Source organism: Lithobates pipiens, unplaced genomic scaffold (assembly GCF_037356315.1).
Source record: "Lithobates pipiens isolate NorthernLeopardFrog02 unplaced genomic scaffold, aLitPip1_a1.2 Scaffold_3, whole genome shotgun sequence".
Lineage (NCBI taxonomy): Eukaryota > Metazoa > Chordata > Amphibia > Anura > Ranidae > Lithobates > Lithobates pipiens.
The window spans coordinates 214,361,890-214,383,494 of record NW_027507790.1 but is presented as its reverse complement, the minus strand read 5'-3'; the positions used below and the strand labels follow the sequence as shown (position 1 = coordinate 214,383,494).

General features: G+C 42.7%; 1 protein-coding gene across 1 annotated transcript in view; it reads right to left on the bottom strand.

Annotated features, from left to right (window-relative positions):
• HCN1 (hyperpolarization activated cyclic nucleotide gated potassium channel 1) overlaps positions 1–21,605 on the bottom strand; it is a 599,508-nt gene that overhangs the window by 537,335 nt on the left and 40,568 nt on the right. The window lies entirely within an intron of this gene.

Here is a 21,605-nt window from a genome sequence, read left to right as displayed (position 1 = left end):
AAGACAGAGAATAGAACACTTGTATTGGCTAATGTGTATATACCTCCTCCTTTTAATACTGAGATTCTACTTGATTTAGTGGACTTTGTGCTGGACAAGCCGGGTCTTCCTGTCTTGGTAGTAGGAGATTTTAATATGGTCATAGACCAAACAGTCGACGGGCTTCCCCATGGGATACAACGGGGAGGATCAACGGATGTCTGACTGTCCCAGTTTATGGGAGTGATGGGCCCGAAGGACATTTGGCGAATCCGGAATCCCAAATGCCGGAGCTACTCTTGCTTCTCCAGTACACACTGTACACCATCAAGGATTGATATGATACTCGGCAATGATGAGGTGATTACTATGATAAATAACCTAAATTATAAGCCAAGAGACCTTTTGGACCACTCTCCAATGACAGCTTCACTGGAAGTAGGCGAGGGAAGTTACTATCGGGAATGGAGTATTAGTCCTTCCTGGTTGGAACATATGGGAGAACCACAGGAAGTATTAACTGCCCTAAGAGAATGCGTAGAGTTAAACACTGGCACAGCCCCCCAGGGATACATTTAAGGCCTTCGTCTGAGGCTTAATGATTCAGCAAATTTCAAAAATAAAAAAAACAAAATCAAAAGAAGGGGAAGAACTAGCAGCAGAAAAAGTGTCATTAACAGAAGAACGATATATTAACGACCCGACACCTGGGAACTTTAGGGCTTGGATAGAGACATAGCAGAACTATGGTTTAACACTGTTGTTAGGTAAAGCAGAGAATAAACACATTTTTCAAAAACATATAGCTTTTGGAGAAGAGGAAAGCGTTGGTCGGATGTTGGCCCACTTAGAACAAACTCGCCATCATCGGTGGTACCAATGATTACCACTGGCGAGGGTAGAACATCCACATATACTCCAGAGATAGTGGATAGCTTTAGGAATTATTACCAGGAACTATATAGGTCCTGGTAATAAAGAAGGAAAAGAGGGAAGAAATTGATTTTTTTTTAGAGACCTGCCGATCCCCTGGATAGGGCTGCACTTGACAGTCCTGTCACATTAGAGGAGATACAGCGGACCATCCAGGAAATGGCGGGACAGAAGTCCAGATGGCCTGCCCATTGAAATTTACCGACATTACGGAGGGGTGCTTCTTCCTGAATTGCTGAAGGTCTTCAACTGCTCGGCAATGAAGGGAGCGCTCCCCTTTTATCCATGATGGAGTCTACAATAATAGTGATTCCTAAAGAAAATAAAGATCCACTTAACCCTGCCTCATACAGACCTCTTTATTGAACTCAGATACAAAAATTCTGGCAAAGGTCTTGGCAGCTAGACTAAATAGAGTTGTACACAAACTTGTTCACCCTGACCAATCGGGATTCATACCCGGTAGGTCTACCAGCATAAATATAAGATGGGTATACCTAAATCTTCAAATTCCCATGGATAAGGAGGGCCATAGAGCTATCCTCTTTAGATGCCACCAAGGCCTTTGATACTTTAGAGTGGAAGTTTCTCTGGAGAGCCTTGAGAGAATTCCAGTTAGGACCGAATTTTGTTAACTGGGTGAAGTTGTTGTATGGGTCACCTGAGGGGAATGAGACAGGGGTGTCCTTTGCCCCCCTTCTCTTTGCCCTTCCAATTGAGCCTTTGGCTGCATCTCTTAGAGCTTCCTTGGGGATAAAAGGATATAGACGAGGGATGGAGGAAGAAAAAGTGATATTATTTGCAGACAACCTCATTTTATTGCTTAGAGACACACAGGAATCTCTAAGGGAGACTGTGTGTAAAATTGGAAACTTTGGTCATCTCTAAGGATGGAGGATAAATTGGGACAAAATCTACCTTGCTGCCAATTGACCCAATAGATAGCCTCCTACCTCAGGAGGCAGAATGGCTACAAATAGTGAACCAAATAAAATGTGTTGGTATAAACATCTCCAGAGACCCTAAACAATTTATAGCAAACAATTTAGTTCCATTACTCAATGAATTCAAAGGCAAAATCTAAATATGGAAAAAAACTTCCACTATCTGCAGCAGGTCGCTGCAATTAAATTAAAATTACATTTTTGACACAAATTTGTACGTCCTGCACAACTCCCCAGTATGGATTTATAAAAAATGGTTCAATAAGATCGATACCATATTTAGAGAACTAGTCTGGAAAGGGGGTCCATCACGAATCAGCCTAAATACCCTACAACTCTCAAATAAAGAGGGAAAATTTGCCCCCCCCCCACACCCTTTTAGCTATTTTCTGGCGGTGCAGCTCCAACACATGGGAGGATGTGAGAGGAAGACTCTCTTATGTAACTCCCCGCATAACTCCTTGGTAGAAGTGTTGGAAGCAAGGACCTTCTTTCGGGGGTTGCCTACTCTTGACTTGATGGCAAAAATGTGGGAAGTGATAAAAAAAAAAAAACAACAACTTTGGGATATAGAGGATTTACAGAATATTCCCCTCTATGGGAAAACAGCAAGCTGAGTGAGGTGCAGAAATTGGGGACAATTAGAGAATGGGAAAGACGAGGTCTAAAGTATATTTTCCAGATCTACCACGATGGAAAGCTAAAATCTTTACAGAAATTAATAGATCAATTCGCAATCCCCAATAAATCCTTTAGATACTTGCAGGTAAGGCATGCTCCGACAGAGCAGTTTGAAGGGAGGACAATAGAATGGAGTAATATCCCGGTTCTGCAGAACATCACGGAAAGGCTTAATATCCAAAATCTACCGAAGTTTATATAAAGGAAGTTGAGAAGGGTTGCCAGTAAGGTCCCATAGGAAGAAATGGGAAATTTATCGGAACCACAGTGGGAAAGGATTCTCGAACTCGCCCCATGGGTATCGCTCTCCCCACCTCAGAAGATGTCACACCTATTTTTATCATACAGGGTTTACTACACGCAACAAAAACTTTTCTGGTTTGGTCGTCGACAGGATGATACCTGTCCTAGATGGGGAAGGACGGGGGGGGGGGACCTTAGTCCTATGTTTTGGAAAACTATTTTCGATACTGAAGGGAGGTGGTGGATATTATAGCCCAGGTGTTCGAGGTGCATATTGACATGGACCTCATGCTGTGTGTGCTGGGGTGGATAGAGGGAGAGGGTAAACCTAAATAATCAATTATCAATCCTGAGATACCTTTTTTCAGGCAAGAAAACGTATTGCTCAGAGGTGGCAATCCTTCTTCCCCCCCATCCAGCGGGGAGTGGGAACAGAATATGGAGGTGGCGATTCTTAAGGAAAGGATGACATACATTAGGTAAGGAGCTTATAAAGAAATTCAATAAGATCTGGAAGATGTGGTATAACAGACAGTAAATAGGGAGGTTTTTATAAAATAGATGTGGGAATAAGGGAAAGAAACCTGTCAAGCGATGAATGGAATGGAAAAGGTTAGATGTATGGGAAGTATGGAAGTGTGGTATGATAGATTGGTGGTTTAGGTGTGATAAAAAAAAAAATATCCAGGTCCTTGTAAAGGCAGGCATCCCAATACTTTTGGTAATATAGCGTGTATATACCCTAACTGAATTAGATTTAATAAAAGCACAATGTATCATACACAATTGCGATGTAAATACCGTTTTGTTGCATATGAACTGCTAAACGTAATTTCCCATAGCGGCTTTCCTGATGACAAAAGTGGACCATGTCTGTGTAATGTATGTAGGCCCAGACATATGTAGTCTCCTTTGAGGGAGCATATGACTGGAAGACAACACAGAAACACAACTGGTGGAAATAAACACAACGCCATCACCCCTTAGATTGCTTCAACAAAGACATTCATGGCAGGATCACTGGGTAGTACATTTTTAAAAGCAGCATTTTTTTTAAATTGACAACTTTTAACATGTTGAAATTTAGATGGGATTTTAGCGATTGGGTTTAGATTATACTTTAACAACTAGAATGTTACACTTGGTTGGTTGAACTTCATTCACTTTAATCTCTCCTATGGAATAATTCCCTTCCATACTTTAGGAGAGTCCAAAATTAGAAAATCCCATTACCATTCCCGATAAACCATACTTTGAAATCTGGAGAAACAACGATACAAGAGATTATCATAGTAAAAGTAGACAGAACAATTCATTCATTTACTATATTCCAGCCCGTAATCTTTCTTGGAAGACATGTCATTAAATAGCAGAAGACGTGCAGCCTGTATGCTTTTGTCCGTGTTACCAGAGAGATAACTGCTGGCAGAAAATGCGTGAAAGGAATCTGAGTGACAGACAATAACCCGCTAGAATGTTTCGCATTGATGACCTCATGCATGGAAAAAACACTGAACAATCAACATCCAAGAGTATTTATAGCACTGCTACCCAACTACATGGAAGTAATGATCTACAAAGTGGTATGTGTTTTTTCTATTTAGGTTTATAATATAGTCAAATGCTATATAAGATACTTATTTCCCTTGCGGTTTTAAAGGCCAACTCAACCTCCAATAGATATATAACGACTTTGAATGGTTCCTGGAATGGTCTGGCTAGTGGTCCCTCTCTAGGAATCCTGACACAACATTTTTCACCAGAGTCCTCATGTTCTACCAAACTAAAGCAGGTATTACAAGACAAAAGTGATGGTATCACTCAACCCCAAAAGGATTGTCCAAAATAATGGAGGAATCTAGCTTTAAGTGGAGGACACCATCAGGAAATTCTTGTGGACGTGTACAGACACTCAAGGGACTGTCTCTCCAAAAGGTGTAACTATAAAGCAGTGGGTTTAGGACTTGCCGATTGTTTACTGGTCTTTTTGCCAATGGAAGATTAGCTTTTTTTTTTTTTTTTTTTTTTTTTAGGGTCAGCAGCTACAAATACTGCAGCTGCTGACTTTTAAAATATGGACACTTCCGCCGCCATTTTCGTTAAGGGAATCAGGAAGGCTTCACCTTCCTCTTAGCCCTTGTACACACGGTCGGACATTCTGCCAACCAAATCCGTTGGATTTTGTCAGACGGATTGTGTCCGAAACTGTTGCATACACACGGTCGGACCAAGTTGTCGGAAAATCCGATCGTTCAGAACGTGATGACATTATTTCATTACGACGGGACTACGTTCACGCTAGTAGCCAATAGCTTTGGTGTAGGAATTTGATCTGAGCATGCGTGGCACTTTGTCCGATCGGAATTCTCTACACATGATCGGACAAGGTCCGATCGGGCCAGTTTGTCGGAAAATATTTCCAACAAGTTGGAAAATTGGGTCCGACCGATATTCCGACGGAAACAGTCCGATGCATACCACACACAGTCGGAATATCCGACAAAACGGTCCGATAGGACACATTCCGTCGGAATCTCCGATCGTGTGTACAAGGGCTAAAACAGGCTAACTGGCAAAAATCCACGCACACCATGGTATAACCAAAAAAAGAATAAAGATTTGATTTCAAATATATGAATGTGTATGTCAATTTAAAACAGTTTGATATTATTTTTACTCTGTATTCCAAAAGACTGATTTTTTTATTTCTGTTTTGAACATGCGACCAGCAGCAGAGGACTAGAAGCTCCTGCTGCTTATGTTTACCTGCAGACAGGCTGGGAAAGATCTGAATCATGGGACAGCTGTATAGCAATTAGGAAAAAAGGTACTTAGATGGACTTTTTAAATTAAAGTAAAGTAATTAAAGCACCATCATCCACATACAGAAATTCGATGGGATGGTGTACATTAAACAGAGTGTGTTTAGTATCACTAAAGTTCTTTGAATCCAAACCCAACACTTAAATCAACCCAAACAAATAGAAGTATCTTAGGCCACTTTCACATGGAGACGCTGGCCTCAATTTAGTGGCACTTTTCAGCCGCTAGCAGGGGGCTTTTAGCCCCCCCGCTAGTGGGCAAAAAAGGGTTAAAAGCGCCAGCAAAGCGCCGGCAAAGGAGCTTTGGCAGTGCTGCCCATTGAATTCAATGGTAGGGGCGGTTTAGGAGCAGTGTGTACACCACTCCCACACTGCCCCAAAGATGGAGATTGCAGGACTTTTTTCCCCCCTCCTGCAAGTGCACCGCCCCAGTGTGAAAGCACTCCGGCTTTCACACTGGGGAGGCAGGAGAGGCACTTTACAGGCGTATTTTTAATTTAAAAAAAGCACCTCAGTGTGAAAGTGCCCTTAAAGTGGTAGTAAACACTGTACTACCACTTATACCTACAGGTAAGGCTAACTTTCACAGTTTAGGAGATATTCCAAGTGCATGCAGCTTACAGCGCCGGACCTTCCGAACCTATGCCGGAAACGGCTGCTCCCGCACGCATGCATCATCGCGGCTCCATCCAATCACATACCCAAAGCTCGTAAACCCTGAAGACAGACAGGGGAGAACATGTCAGCCCTCTCAGTTGTGACTTTAGAGCACTGGAGGACTGGCCAGTTCAACAGAGACCAGCCATCATTTAAGTCAGTGTGGACAGCTGCCTTTCCGACAGAAGCCGTTCTAAGGATCGTTTTTTCTTGAAGGGACATGCTGGAAAACCAGCATCTGATCAGGGCTTATCTGCATAAAGGTGAACTAACCCTTTAACCCACCAGCCTCTGACTTAATCCATAATGCTGGCTTAACCATGGGAGCATCTTATATACCTTATCAGGTGCCTTATTAGGAGGGTTATTCCTTATTTCCATAGCTCCCAACTGTCCCTGATTTTGAGGGACTGTCCCTCATTTGGAACAAAGTCCCTCTTTCCTCCTCATTTTGGTCTGATTTATATAGTTATATATAAAATGCACTACTTGCACTATATATGTGCTAGATGTTTTTTAGTGCTAAACCTTTCATCCAATTTCTAAATTGCTGTATTTGTTAATTCCAAAAACCAATATAAAGGAATAGGAGTGGCAAAAAAACACATTTTTTGTACAATTCTCCTTTAAGGGTGGGTGTGGCAGGGGGTGTGTCCTATGCCAACATACTTTTGCTAATAAATGTCCATCATTCCCGTCTCAGAATGGTAAGTGGTATGCATTTCTGTACAGTGGACACAGCCACGTAGCTCATCCCACTAGCTAGATGCACATCCAAAATAGCGCATAATAGCAAATATTATAAGGCCATTTATTCCAAACGGCATACAGCTGTTTTAGGCTTTTTGGCCATCATCAGTGCTGTGTATGGTTTCCGTGGAGTGGTTCTTAGGATCCAACAGGGTATATATATAATGTATAAAAAAGAAATAAAAAAATGTTAAATGTTATACGGTATATTAATGGCTTGAATAATTGTATAATTCTTGTGTATTATATTTTGATACAAAATAACCAGCATGCATTAACAAATTTTCACGAACAAGCTGAATTAGCCATTTAATTTAGTGATTAAAACACACTTTTCCATTGGACACTGTGGTGAGTGTAATATGATCACCACGGGTTGTGACAATCACAGTATTTCGATCCACCCCAAGAGTCTGTACGGAGGATGGATCAGATGGGCAGAAAAAAAAGAAGAAGAGGATATAGGAGCTTTTCCAGTAAGGGGATTCCTGTAGCCTACGGAAGTTGGAAGCCTTTACTCTCCTTTCCTCCTCCAATGAATGAATGAATGAATGAATGAAATACTTATATAGCGCACAATGCGAACTGAATCGCCTCTAGGCGCTGTGGCGAGCTTTGATCATCTGCTAAAAGAGGAAGGTCTTGAGTTTTTTCCTAAAAGCCAGGTGATTTTCTTCCAGGCGGATGTTGATTGGTAGAGCATTCCATAGCCGAGGCCCTTGGACAGCGAATCTCCGATCACCCTTGGATTTATACCGGGCTTTGGGCACGAGGAGGAGGTTTTTGTTGGCTGATCGAAGACTGCGGTTTGGTGTGTAATGATTTATTTTCTCCATTAGGTATTGCGGAGCTTCTCTATGCACGCATTTGTGGGTGAGGCAAAGGGTCTTGAACGTGATCCGATTTTTTACGGTTAGCCAATGTAAGCTCCTCAGTGAAGGAGAAATGGATTCCCAGGGTTTTTTTCCTGTTATCAGCCTTGCCGCCGTGTTTTGGATCAGTTGTAATCGCGCAAGTTGATATTGTGGTAATCCTATGTAAAGCGAGTTTGCGTAGTCCAGTCGTGAATTAATGATTGTTCCAACTACCACTGCTTTGTCATTCTTTGGGATAAAAGGGATGAGTCTGCGAAGCATTCGCAGCAGATGGTGAGATCGACTGACTACAGATCCTATTTGCGCATCCATTGACATTTGTGCGTCTAAAATAACCCCGAGACTCTTCGCTTTGGTCTTTGGGGAGATAGTCTGCCCAAAGACGGTTGGTGGAGACCAGGAGGTTTTGGTTGCGGGCTTATGATTTGGGTGTAAGATAAGAAGCTCTGTCTTTGATTGGTTCAGCTGGAGGGAGTTGGTGGTCATCCAGTCCTCTATTGATTTGAGGCAGTTTTCAAGTTGTTGTTGGTGATCTTTTTTTCCATTGATCCGGAAATAAAGTTGCGTGTCGTCAGCGTAAGAGTGGAAGCAGAGATCTGAGCATCTGATGATTTGAAGGAGTGGGTGAATGTAAATGTTGAAGAGAACGGGTGACAACGGAGAGCCTTGAGGGACTCCGAAGGTGACTGCCCGAGTTTTGGAGAGGAATTTTCCTAGTTTCACTGTCTGTGACCGATTTCCTAGGAAGGACGCGAACCATTGGAGATCTATGTCTTGGACTCCGGCTACTTCTGTGAGGCGGACGAGTAGAGTATTGTGATCTACTGTATCAAACGCTGCACTTAGGTCTAGCAGTACGAGGAGACACGGCTCTCCGTCATCTGCTGCTTCGAGGGCGTCATCCCAAATCTTGAGGAGAGCCGTTTCTGTTCCATGACCCGGGCGGAAGCCTGATTGCAGCGGGTCCAGGAGTTTGTGAGTATCCAGGTGAAGTTGTAGCTGATGTACTACAGCTTTCTCCATGATCTTAGAAATGGTGTTGAGGCTTGTAATCGGCCTACGGTTGTTTGGATCCTGAGGGTCCAGGTTTGGTTTCTTGAGTAGAGGTTTGACGATGCCTTGTTTGAGGATGCTGGGAACAATCCCTTCGTGGAATGATCGGTTTATGAGGTGGGTTATGGTTGGAGCCACGATGTCGGAGCATTCTTTCAGTAGTTTTGTGGGGATGATGTCAATAGGTGAGGTACTGTCACGCAGTTTATTAATGATGTTTTTTGCGGTGTCTACGGTAATTGGGGATAGTGAAAATTTTGGCGGTTGCGGTATGTTGGTGCGGACATCCTCTTTATGTATTTGCTGGCTGAGGTTGGATGTTTTCTTCTGACAAATTGTTTCCCTGATGGTTTTGACTTTATCGATGAAAAAATCCGACAGTTTGTCACAGTAATCCTGGGATTCGCTTTCTGGGGGTTCTAGGCACACCGGATTCATTGATTGATTAACCAGTTTAAACAGTTCCTGTGGTTGGTTTGCGGCCGTTGAGATTGTATATGAGAAGTGGTCCTTTTTGGCTTTGAAGATTGCTTTCCGATAATTCTCTGTCAGACCTTTGTAGTTAAATAGGTTTTCCTCGGTGGGATTTCTTCTCCATGTTCTTTCCGCTCTTCTGCGTTCTTGCTTTAGTACGGAGAGGGAGCTATTAAACCATCCAGCATTTTTCTTCCTGTTGAGAGCCCTGCGTTTTGGTGCTACCGAGTCTGCTGATTGCAGTAATGCCTTGTTCAGGGAGTTGAGTGTTTCCTCCGTAGAGTGGTTTAAGGTTATTGTAGATATTTTTTTGGACAGAGTGGTTTTGAAGGCTTCGGAGTACAGTTTTTTATGCGATCTGGTCCAGTGCGTTGTTACAGGTTTCCGTTTTGCGTTGGTCATGTTGGTAGCGATTTTGAATTTGATGGCGTGGTGATCCGTCCATGGCAGAGTTATGTTGTCGAGTATGTTGACGTCGATGTTCTGTTTGAAAATGAGGTCCAGGGTGTGTCCTGACCCATGCGTGGGAGTCTTTATCAGTTGCTGTAGACCCAGTTCTTCTAGTTGATTGATGCAGGCAGTTGCGATGGGGTCTTTAGGCTCGTTTGCCCAAAGGTTGAAATCTCCGAGTGCCAGGAAATTTTTGAATTTTAGGGTGTGCATTGCAAAGGATTCCGTGAGGGGTGAAAGAAGATTGGACTTTGGTCCCGGTGGTCTGTAGCACAGTAGAATATGAGTGGTGTCATGGGGTGTTGTTTGAAAATGTAGCGTCAGGGTTTCCAAAAAGGCATTGGGTTCTGAGATGATGGTTTAGTGAGATCCAGGTGACCTTTAAAGATCACTGCTAGGCCTCCTCCTTTTTTCCCTATCCGGTGTTCGGTTAGGATCCTGTAGTTTTCCGGCACCAATTCGGTGAGGATGGTGTTGCAGTCAGAGGTTAACCAGCTTTCGGTGATGAAGAGGCAGTCTACATTGTTCTCGATGATGAAGTCGTGTACTTCCAGTCTATGTTTGACTGCAGACCTGGCGTTAATCAAGGCGCAATCTAATTGTAGTGGTCGAGTAGATGTCTTCCTGTGGTTGGGAGTTGCTTGTCGTCCGGTTTTTAATAGTTGTTCTCTTTGAAGTATTTTTTGTATGGAAGATGGCAATGTGGTGTTGATGTTCCTTAGTCTGTGCAGAACTTCAGCTGAGTATTTGAAGTGGCACATGGTTTGTGGATGCTGTTGATGGTACTATGGGCCTAAGATGATGATCCTGATCAGGGTATTGATCCTGAGGTGGGGCTAGGTATCAGACTTGCCGCCGTGCTTGAGGCTATTAGCGCGCAAGTTGATCAGGGGATGCCTATATGGATGCGGAAGGAGTTGTTGTATTCGGTTGCTGGCTGTTCCAGTTGCCTTTACTTAAGGTGGAGGTCTCCGCTTAGAAAAGAAGTCTGGCTGTGATCTGGAATAGTCGTCCTAGGATAGCGTAAAAATGGAAAGGAGGCCGGAGGTAGGGGTATGCTAACCTATGGTTGTTCCAGAGGAAGGCGAAAAACCCCCTGACAGTAGCAGCCAAATGCACCAGTGGGCAAAAATTCCTTCCTGACCCCCGTAGGCGGTCGGACGGAGTCCCTGGAACAATCACTGGGGGGGGGGGGGGAAGTGGAGGTGCGAGCTTACCTGGCTGCGGTTGTCCCCTTTAAACACTCTGGTTCCGGTGAATCTGGCTTGCTGTCAGCCTGACATTTCTGGAAAGCTGTCTGGTTGCCCCTTGCAGTGGGATCTTTAAAATGGAGGGGAGGATAGAGGTAGGATGTCTTCCAATGTCTTCATGCCAGAAAATGAAGCATCTGCTACTGCTTGCTGAGCTATAATGTCACATATTGTGGGCAGACAGAGGAAGAGTGTGAACATACAGCGAGGAGGAGGAGACGACTTACTCAGATTTAAAGACTAAAGGTGAACTCCAGGTAAAAAGCTAAATATGCATCTACAGTAAATATATACCAGTATCCGATTTGTAATTCTGCAAAGTTACGTAATCCATGCAGCCTTTCCAGACAGTACACCCAGATCAATGACCTCACTAAACCAACGTTTAGCTATTATATATGGTCAAGGCCCTCCGTTTGCCTGCTGTAATAGGGGTAATAATGACATAATTAGTGTGCACCTGCTCATTCACTGTCTAGCCCGGGTACAGGTCCATATAGCAATCTGTACTGGAGGTCTGCGACCTGGTTAAGCTGTCCGCTAGGTGTGCCTGCATCACAAGACTGGCTGCATAGAAGTATAAAGATTTTGCTAAGAACACCCATTTATGTATTTGAACCATGTGCCTGGAGCTAATCAAGTTACAACTGCACTTTAACTGCTTCCATACCGGGCACTTTCAGCCACTTCCTGCCCAGGCCAGCTTCCAGCACTGTCACACTTTGAATTACTATTGCGTGGTGATGCAACGCTGTACCCAAAATACATTTTTTGCATTTTTGTTTGAGACAGAGAGCTTTCTTTTGGCGATATTTAATCACCACTGTTTTTTTTTTATATTTGCTAAAACGACCCAAAAAAAAACAGTTTTAATTTCTGTTATAACATTTTGTAAATACGTAATTTTTATCCTTCACTGATGGGCGCGCACGCATGAGGCTGCACTGATGGGCGCGCACGCATGAGGCTGCACTGATGGGCGCGCATGCATGAGGCTGCACTGATGGGCGCGCACGCATGAGGCTGCACTGATAGCGATAACCAGAATTTCCTTTTTTACCTGTGATCAGTTGTGATTGGACACAGTTGATCAATTGGTTAATGAGCCTCATTAATCAGCTCTTTACCGAGATTGGGACGTTATACGAGGTCATCCTAGAACAAAAGGAGCACCCCGCCCACCACCATTTGTCTTTGTGGCGGTCGGGAGGTGGTTAAAGTGGTTGTAAACCTCAGACATGAAATATGAACAAAACACATTACTCTATAATGTGTACTTGACTCTATCCAGAGAGCGAAGTGTCATTTCTATTTGATGCCCCATTTCTCTGCTATCTACATAAGTCGCTTCTGCCAAGTTTTCCTGATACCAAGAGAAAAATGGTTACAGGGAGGGACTTCCAGTTGATTGACAGCTCCAGCTTAGTTCCTGTGTGCTGTGTGAAGGGGGGTGTGTCCCTTTTACTCCAATCAGCTCTCAGAGGTATCCTCACTGAGCACTGCAGTGTGTAATTTCAGCTCTCTGCCCCCATTTTTTTTCTTGACAGCTCAGACAAGCTTTATAAAAGTCTGCACATTCAACATATGTAAGAAGAAGACAAGACTGCAGATAAAAAGGTACAACTGTAGGAGGATTTGCTTCTTCTCTGTGTATAACCTGAGACTAGTCACTTTGCAGGGTATATATGTAAGGGTTTACAACCACTTTAAGCAAGCTAAAGTGACCTATCAAACACAATGTTTCAGTAATATTGCTTGAGAGGCCAATTCAGCATGCTTTCAGTACTACTAGGGTGGCTGGCTGAAACGGGGCTCTCGGCCTAATGTCCTGTTCTCTTCCCAAAAAGAAATAGAAACGTATGCGTTTGTTTTTCCCTCAAGCGAATACAGCAGTACAAAAGAAATAAATTATTGTGTCAGTAACCGTTCAGTAAATTTGATGTACTGCATGTCTGGCCTTAGTAAACCTCCAGCCAACACAGTGCCCCGGGAACAATGCTGTGTACTAAGCATACCCTTCACAGATCATATCATCACTTATAAAAAATGCTGGAATTTGCATACACACTTTTTTATTTTTTTTATTTAGTTCTTTTGAAATTTATTATCAACAAAAGTCTAGAAACGAAAAAAAAAAAAAAGTTTCAACAATGTATCCATTTTTATATATATGCGTTGACATGGAGTGTTTGGACCACACTGCACTGAGAAGCCTTGAAGATGAAAAGCGGCTTCCAGATATTTGCAAATGTCGAGCAACTAAACTGTTTTTAACCACTTAAAGCGGGAGTCCACCGGGACTCCGCGTTTTTTTTTTTTTTTTTTAAAAGCCAGCAGCTACAAATACTGCAGCTGCTGACTTTTAAAATAGTGACACTTACCTGTCCAGCACGCCCGTGATGTCGGCACCCAAAGCAGATCTCTAGATCGACACTCGAGTGCTGCCGCCGCCATCTTGGGTATGGGAATCAGGAAATGGAGCCTTTCGGCTTCATTTCCCAGTTCCCTACTGCGCATGCGCGAGCCGCGCTGCGCAATGAGGACGGTCCCCGCTGCCTCTGGGAGCTGTGTGTTTCCCAGCAGGCAGCGGGGCACTTGCGGGAAGGGGCGTAAGTTACGCCCCTTTCCGCAGAGAGCTATCCCGGAAGTGGGTGCAGTTACCTGGATTATCCAGGTAACTGCACCCCCCTCCCCCCTGAAAGGTGCCGATTGTGGCACCGGAGGGGGGGAGGGTTCCGATGAGCGGAAGGTCCACTTTAGGGTGGACCTCCGCTTTAAGGACCGAGCCTCTGAGAATTGTTGTTTACAAGTTAAAAACTTTTTTTTTTTTTTTACTAGAAAATTACTTAAAACCCCCAAACATACTTTTTTTTTCTAACACCCAGGAAAATAAAATGGGGGTCATTGCAATACTTTCTGTCACACCGCAGCGGTCTTACAAGCGCACTTTTTTTGGAAAAAACACTTTTTGTAATAAAAAAATAAATAAATAAGACAACAGTAAAAGGTAGTCCAAGTTTTTTTAAATTGTCAAAGATAATGTTACGCTGAGTAAATTGATACCCAACATATCATGCTTCAAAACTGTGCCCGCTCGTTGAATGGCGACAAACATTTACCCTTAAAAATTCTCCACAGACAACGTTTAAAATATTGTACAGATTGCATGTTTTGAGTTACAGAGGAGGTCTAGGGCTAGAATTATTTCTCTCGCTCTACCGATCACAGCGATACCTCATATGTGTGGTTTGAACACAGTTTTCATATGCAGGCGCTACTCACATATACGCTCGCTTCTGCACGCGAGCTTGGTGGGACAGGGCACGTTTAAAAATTCTATTTTTTCTTATTTAGTTCACCTTTTATTTTTACACTGTTCTTTAAAATATATAAACCTTTAACAACCCCCTCCACCCCCCCCCCCGCCCCCCCAAAAAGAGAGAAATGGAACACACACACAATATATATATATATATATATATATATATATATATATACACACACACACACACACACACACACACACACTTTATCAGGGGGTGGGGGGGATTGTTAAAAGGTTTTCTTTGTTTTCTGAAAACCATAGACAAAAAGATGTGAAAATCTAAAAAATGCATTTTCGGTTTAAACCAGTGTTGGGTTAAAAAAAATATAGGATTTAAATGTAAATATTAAGTACACATTTTATGCTAGAATTTGTCCTATTTAAAATATACTAAAATTATGTTTCTGGTACAAAGCATGGCTTTGAATTTGTAAATTGAAAAAAACTGGCATTTTGTTAAAATTTTGCAGATTTTTTCTCGAAGTTTAGATCGTTTAGGGAAGGCGGACTTAAGGATTGCATAGGAATATATATTACCTTAAAGACAGTTTATTTTAAAAGGCTTATTTAACTGATATTGTATACAGTTAAAAAAAAAAATAAAAAAAAAAAATCACACATTGGTCTACTTAGTATGAATGATATAGAAACATATTAAAAAAATATATAATAATAATAATAATACAAAGGGGGTAGCCACTTTTCACTGAAAGTGCAGTCACTGTAGATCCGAGGGGGACATGCAAGGAAAATTTAAAAAAAGCAGCATTTTAGCTTGCACATAATTGGGTGATAAAATCAGCAGAGTTTCCACTTATTTCAGATCTTCTCCTCAGATCTAAAGCGACTGCACTTCCATGTGCACTTTCAGTGCAAAGTGGATTTGCCTTTCGTAAATGGACCACCTTGTAACACAAAGCAGTTACTGATTGTCATTTTGACAGCCAGAAATTGCCACTGCCAGTAGTATTGGTGGGTGAGAGGTAGGAAGATCAGTGGCGGGAGAGAGAGGAGTTGGATATAAGTAATTCAAGCTAAAAAACCTTGTTGAATTTTTTTTTAGGATGCAGCTCGTATGTTCAAAATCCTCAAGTAACTAAGTATGAGCAAACTGTTGGGCATATTAGAAATATGCCCCGTATTGTGATCTGCCTGTGTTGATCGCCACTCCAAGTCACCATAAGAAATGGGTTATAATTATAATTTTGGGAATAGCTCTACCGGAATCACAAACGGGTTCTCAGATCACCAGACTGCTGTGTCACCCGCATGCACCTCAATGCTCCTCTTCCAGTTCTGAATAGAGCGTACCTTTCATGCTTATAAATGGACTCTACATGGGCAGATTACAAAACAGGTTCATAGGCAGATCGGAAGGTCACTAATCCACTCAGTCTGCTTATCCCTAGTGTTAACGTTTTAAAATCCTTGCTTCTATATATAATTTCTAAACATGCATCTAAATGCTCAGTCCTAGTTGTTCTTTAAATATACATGATGTGCTTCCCGCTTAGGAAACCTTCACATCAGGTCTTCACTCCATAATGTTTAGGCTTTGGCATACAAACTGCAACTCAAGTAACTCCACTGAGCTGCAGATTAATAAAATCAGTAAATTCTTTATACGGTATATCACAAAAGTGAGTACACCCCTCGCATTTTTGTGCGTAAATTTGCCGTCCCCTCAAAATAACTCAACACACAGCCATTAATGTCTAAACTGCTGGCAACAAAAATGAGTACACCCCTAAGTGAAAATGTCCAAATTGGGCCTAATTAGCTATTTTCCCTCACTGCTGTCATGTGACTCGCTAGTGTTGCAAGGTCCCAGGTGTGACTGGGAGCAGGCATATTAAATTTGGTGTTATTGCTCTCACACTCTCATACTGGTCACTGGAAGTTCAACTTGGCACCTCATGGCAAAGAACTCTAAGGATCTGAAAAAATAAAATAAAATGTTGCTCTACATAAAGATGGCCTAGGCCAGTGATGGCGAACCTTGGCACCCCAGATGTTTTGGAACTACATTTCCCATGATGCTCATGCACTCTACAGTGTACTTGAGCATCATGGGAAATGTAGTTCCAAAACATCTGGGGTGCCAAGGTTCGCCATCACTGGCCTAGGCTATAAGACCCTGAAACAGCTGCAGCACTGTGGCCAAGACCATACAGCGGTTTAACAGGACAAGTTCCACTCAGAGGAGGCCCTGCCACGGTCGACCAAAGAAGTTGAGTGCACGTGCTCAGTGTCATATCCAGAGGTTGTCTTTGGGAAATAGACACATGAGTGCTGGCAGAGGTTAAAGGGGTGAGGGGTCAGCCAGTCAGTGCTCAAACCATACGCCGCATCAAATTGGTCTGCATGGCTGTCGTCCCAGAAGGAAACCTCTAACGATGATGCACAAGAAAGCCTGCAAACAGTTTGCTGAAGAGAAGCAGACTAAGGACATGGCTTACTGGAACCATGTCCTGTGATCTGATGAGACCAAGATAAACTTATTTGGTTCAAATGGTGTCAAGCGTGTGTGGTGGCAACCAGTTGAGGAGTACAAAGACAAGTGTGTCTTGCCTACAGTCAAGCATGGTGGCGAGAGTGTCATGGTCTGGGGCTGCATAAGTGCTGCCGGCACTGTGGAGCTACAGTTCATTGAGGGAACCATGAATGGCAACATGTACTGTGACATACTGAAGCAGAGCATGATCCCTTCTCTTCAGAGACTAGGCCGCAGGGCAGTATTCCAACATGTTAACGACCCCAAACACACCTCCAAAACGACCACTGCCTTGCCAAAGAAGCTGAGGGTAAAGATGGACTGGTCAAGCATGTCTCCAGACCTATTGAGCATCTGTGAGCCATCTTCAAAATGGAAGGTGGAGGAGCACACGGTCTTTAACATCCACCAGCTCTGTGATGTCGCCATGGAGGAGTGGAAGAGGACTCCAGTGGCAAACTGTGAAGCTCTGGTGAACTCCATGCCCAAGAGGGTTAAGGCAGTGATGGAAAATAATGGTGGCCACACAAAATATTGACACTTTGGGACCAATTTGAACATTTTCACTTAGGGGTGTACTCACTTTTTTTTGCCAGTCGTTTAGACAGTAATAGCTCTGTGTTGAATTATTTTGAGGGAACACAAATTTACACTGTTATACAAGCTGTACACTCATTACTTTACATTGTAGCAAAGTGTCTTTTCTTCAGTGTTGTCACATGAAAAGATATAATAAAATATTTACAAAAATGTCAGGGGTGTACTCACTTTTGTGAGATACTGTATGCTGCTTATCCTATTATTTCAGCAGTTGTTACTCATGGAGGCCAACTACACTAAATATACAACCCACTAGTGTGAAACTGAAAATCTATATATGAAATACAATTATGAACATAAGGAATAGCTATAATGTAAAAAAAAACACATCAAAATTACATTCAGAAACCAAAACAATATATATATATAATATCATAAAATATATAAAAACATAACGCGAGTTGAATGATGTTGGCCTTCAGACAGGGGACATCTAGTGGTGGAAAATAAGTACTGTGGGGGCAGCTATGGATTGAAGGTTAAATATTGAAGCCAAAGCGTTCCCCCCCATTAAAACATTTTTTGTAGCCATTGATCTACACTACAGCTCTGTCTAGCAGCAGAGACCAGGCTGTTAGGCTGGCCACACATTAAGCAATTTGCTTTCCTTCAACCACAGGCAAAAATTGCTCAAATCCACCATCAACAGTGTCAGTGTTGATGTGGACTCCCTTCTGCTGCGCTATTGTATTCTGACAGTGGGAGGTTTTCCCGCCATCAGACTACAATGATCACTGCTGGCGACTATAGCTGGCGGCAGTAATTGTACAAAAATAAAATAAAAAAATCCAACAGGCTGGTTGTACTGAAGCCGATCAATAGACTAACTTTAGTACAACCAGTCTCCCCAAAGATGGATCAAAATTCATCTGGTTCAGCAAGAAGTTTGATCTGGCTTTACTGTTGCTGCTGTCCTGCAGCTCCTCTTCCCCTGCTTGAGCTGTGCAGGACTGTATACAGCCACATAGGGAGCTGGAGGAAAGCCCTGCTCACCACCCATGATCACTGAACCACTGTGGACTGTTGGAAGGACAGAGCCTGCTGGGCGCAACTATGACATATGGGAGATCTAGTCCCCAGACTGCGCCTGTATTACAGAATGCCCATAGACCTACATGTATCAGCATGACTGGGGCCCTGTGGAGAGGAAAATGAAGATAATTCCCTTGGCTAAAGGCAGATTTAGTGAGGACATTGTGAGCGACAGACCGTGCTGCAAACGGTTTGCCCAATATTTTGCCATCGCATCAAGGATGCAGAGAGGCCAAATAGCAGACATCTCCTGGCATATGAGAATGCCATTGTTGCCAACTGATGTTCTCCCCAGCGATCAGGCAGCAACATCCCTGCACTTGACTGGTGCCGTCGCCTGATCGTTGGGAAGAAAGACAAAGCCACCGACTTTGCTGAGCCATCGAAGGTGAACAGAGGGAAATGAGCCGTCTCCCCAGGAGTTGGTAAAATACTGCTAGACAAATCCTACTGCACCCCATTAAAGAGGACAGTATTCTTCCTGGGACACAGGTCAGGTCCTATAACCGGGTTAGGAGGAACTTGTCTTGAGTGCGCCAACCCCAGATTCTGGGCCCAAATACGTTAACAGGTAACTTACGCAGGACCCTCCCTAGTATAGAGACTAGGGGTCATTCTCTGGACCATTGGCTTACTATCAACTATATTCCCTAGTTGCTACTGTTTGTTTGACAACTATATATGTTATTTGCTACTATTTTAAATATTTGAGGGGTTGTTGCGATTTACATTTCTCTGGCTGCTGCATATAAAACTAATTTAAAAATTGTTAAAGCGGGGTTCCATCCAAAAATTTAACTTCCACTTTAAGTACTGGTGAACTCCTGACATGCCACGTTTGGCTTGTCTTTTTTTTTTGGGGGGGGGGGGGGCAGGTATCCAGTTTTGACAGGAACCCAGCCCCCACTTCCTCCCCTAGCATCAGAAGTACACCTCTCCCCTCCCTCCTTGCAATCTGAGACACATCACATGTCCCAGAAGATTGTCCGGCCATTCACAGGGCGCAGCGGGGCCCGTGCAGTGCGTGCCTGGCTGTGAAGCCACAGCCGGGCGCCCACAGTTACAATGCAGGCGCCGTGGAGAGGAAGGGGAAGAGAAGCGAGGCTTCATGCGCCCGCATCGCTGGACCGTGGGATAGGTGAATGTGTTTATTAAAAGTCAGCAGCTACACTTTTTGTAGCTGCTGACTTTTAAATGGATGGAACTCCGCTTTAAAATAAAACATTCTCTCTTCAGCCTCAGTGTGTCAAGGAGCATGGTGCTGCTTGTAGAGTTTCAGGATCTGGGAACAGGGGACCTGAAGAAACAGTGGCTCCTTCAAGAGTAAGGGCTACATTTTAATGGGCTATTCATTTTTATTTTGATAATTTTTGGCACACTTTTTGCTCCAATTACTCTAAGGGAACTGGAAGGCATATATCCATAATAAATTTGGCCAATAAAGGGTTTTATTTAAAAACTTTCTGTATTAATCATGGGTGAACACGGTATAACACTACTGCTGAAATCTGCTCAATAAATACAGTACTGTGTAGTATTCTTACAGACATTACAGATTTTTGTTATTGCGTCACTGGACAAAGACACCAGTGCTTCAGAATATACAGCTCCGCTTTACACCACCTTCAGCTAAAACACCATCATTTCCAATAAACTTTTGGTAAAAGGTGTACCTGTGAGTTATGAACATTAAACATGAAAGTAATGGCACTAGTAATTTATGTTTAGCGACCCATTAAACCCATCTATTCCACTTGACACAACTCCTCCAATAAACCTCAACAATATGACAAGAAGCTGCATCAGTAGGCATGAAAAGATTATTAGGATTATTACACAGCAACACAAATAAATTCAAAGCTTTCCAAGTCTCTGTATTAAATGGAATGTAGTTAAACTCTTACAGTCACCATTAATCTATATAAGAAGGATGCAGGATTATGATAAATCTATACGATTCCCCAATTATTGCAGAAATGTTTGCTTTTACATTTTTCCATGTTGGATGATATTATTGATGATTCATGTTCTGTACTATACAGTTTATACTTTAGTTATCATTAAACTCATATTTTAAGGACTCGTTCGCACCAGCCCACACACTGAAACTGTTTTATATTTATTAAAGAGGCACAAAATGACACTTTATTCAACTTTATGCATCACATCACATCACAGGGGGTGCGGTATGGTGCAATTTTATACTGGGAACAGGACTTATAGAATACTATTTTGCGGATCAATGTAGCTCGATGGACATGGTGTGAATGAGCCCAACTGAAATGCAGAGGATAGTAAAAAAATAATCAAATAAATAAAAGAAAACAAAAACAAGTAGATGCAATTATGTATTTATTAAAAAAAATAAAAAAAAATAAAAGAAAACAAAAACAACTGGATGCATCTATGTATTTATTAAAAAAAAATAAAAATAAAATAAAAGAAAATAACTATTTTACATGCAACTGATATAAATATCTGAATTTGTATTGATCTCAGCTTCTCGTACTCTCATGTGCAGCAACACTCAGATTGGGAGAAGGATGTACAGCACTAAGAGCCAATCAGGTGTTCTGCAATCACATGAACTAACAAGGAACATGTTGCAAAAAGCTGAGAGCAAGGAACTGATCTCGTCAGTGTTTCTACTTCTTTCCTGTCCAATCACAGGCTGGGGATAGAGACGTGACCTGACTATGCTGCTTAACTGCAGCAGGGAATAGTTAGAGGTTGTATAATTACGTGTTTTTTATGCATATAATGCATTAAGGTGAAAAAACACCTGGCAGTTATCCCCCCCTCCCTTTTACTTAACTGAACCCTAGAACTTGACACATGGGGACACACTGTCTCTCTGCCCGTGGTTCTCGGCTCTTAATTGGATAGATTGATAGCTCCCGCTGCTGTCAATCAAATCCAATGACGTGGGCGCCTAGGGGCAGGTCTGAGTCCTGCATTCGGCCTCAATGGACGGTGAATACTGGACTCTGAAGCACGCCTGCAAGGTAACCCCCCAAGAGAGCGCTTCTCCTAGGGGGTTATC